The following is a 2019-nucleotide window of genomic DNA, read 5'->3' as shown; positions in this document are numbered from 1 at the left end:
GAAAGACCAAAGATTCCATCATATTATAATCTCCTTGGGAAAAGGAATTTTTTTGGCCTTATTTTGAAACCCTAGTGTTTACCACAGTGCCTGGCACTGTGGTACTCAAGGTACTCAAGGTACCTTGGTACAATAGGTACTCAAGAACTGTTTATTGATTAGTTAACCAGAGTTCACAGTAGGTTGGTGAAAGGAGGAAATCAGCTGTGCATATCCTTAGAGGCAGGAACCTTTTCTATTACACCTGGAAGCTAAATGGTCACAAATATCCTTAGGTCACTCCAAAGATGAATGTGGAGTTGGTATACCAAAACCTGAATGAGACTGAACCAACTTTGAGAACAAGGATAGGGTAAGAAAGGGAGTTGTCCTCAGATTCAGAAAAGAAAAAGAAACAAACAATAAAACCGTAAGGTATGCCCCAATGAGACAGAATCCTTTTCCTTTGAACTCATAGGACTTCATTGCCAGGCATCCATGAAGATTAAAGATATAGAATATCCTGTGCATCTCAAGCAGTAATTGCTTTCAAATTACACTGTGGAAGACCCTTTCCAAAGATACCTTACAGAAGGGCTCAGGCCAGGATAGGTAAAATAATGATTATCCATAGTTGGACTAAAAAAAATGTGAGTTTAAAGTTTTTGAAGAAAGGCATAGGTATCAACAAGATCATTACCAGATGACTGTGGTATATCCACACCTAGGAAGAATCCCTGGTGTTTCAGTATTGATTGGTCTCGGTCTGTTCAGAGTATTGGCAAAAATATATATAGGCAGCAAACGGAGGGGTTCAGTACTTGGATGGCCTGACAATTTGTGCCTCCTAAGTGGATTCTTATGGGAAGATCAAACCCAGAGAGCATCAGAGATTCACTGTCACTTCTACCTTGACAATGGATAAAATATATTAAACTTAGGTGAATATTTCTCTAGGACCTGAAGAATGGATCCTTTGAGGAAGATGTTCATCATAGGAATTTGTGTTCTGACTGCATTTGAAAACTTGTCTCAGGAAAATTATCTTTATAAACCTCCAAAACATATGAAGGACCAATTGGTCAACAACATCCCTCTCAGATTGTCAGTCTCTCTAGATTGCCCCTACTGATGGTACAAAAGTAAAGTAGGAAGATTTGGATGTTCTTAGACCATGTCAACAAGTAGGCTGTGCCACAAAGATACCATGTTTCCATTCTTAGACCTACATAGTTGATATTATCCAGTCTTCATGACAGATGAAGACAAAGAGAAGACAACTTTCATATCCCCAGATATATTCTACCAGTTTGAACACCTGCCCCAATGCATCCTTGAGAGAAACTTCTACTTTTTATTACTTAAGGAGAAAATTGTTAGGAACATTCCAGGGTACTTGGAGGTGTATCTGGGTGACATCATGTTTCAGAAATTGTTGGAAGAACAGGAGAAAAGAAAGATGGAAATCTTAGATCTCTAAATTGTGTAGAACTTCTTCCAAGAATATGAGTCATGTTATATTTCATAAGAGGGTGAGTATGAATCCTGGTAAGATGTAGGAACTTAGTAACTCAACAAATTTGAGTCATTTTTTTGAACTGAAGTCTTTTCAAAGATTTGGTGACAGCATTAAAAAAAGTTTGTGAATAATTGAGAGGCAATTTTGTGGAATGGACGGGGAGTCAGTGTTAGAACTAGGAAGCCCAAGATTCAAGTCCTGCTTTTTACATACATTCATTTTAGACTCTCAGTGTTCTAAGTAAGTCTCTAATATTCTAAGTTTCACAGAATGTGCTATCCCATATTGATAGGAATGGCAACATCTGAGAGTTCTCTATGCCAAAGAAATCACAGTTCCAGTCCCCATCTCTCTCCTTACTAGGTCATATAATAATATCACTCCTGGCTTTATGGACCTGAAAAAACAAACAAACCAAAAAAAAAAAAACCCAACTTCCAGAAAACAGAAGAATAAGAAAGGCTAATCCAGTCCAATCTCTTTAACATCATTTGGATATTACTGGAATGAGAAGTGTGAAC

Source organism: Monodelphis domestica, chromosome 6 (assembly GCF_027887165.1).
Source record: "Monodelphis domestica isolate mMonDom1 chromosome 6, mMonDom1.pri, whole genome shotgun sequence".
Classification (NCBI taxonomy): domain Eukaryota; kingdom Metazoa; phylum Chordata; class Mammalia; order Didelphimorphia; family Didelphidae; genus Monodelphis; species Monodelphis domestica.
The sequence above is the reverse complement of the archived record's forward strand: the minus strand, read 5'-3'. Positions refer to the sequence as shown.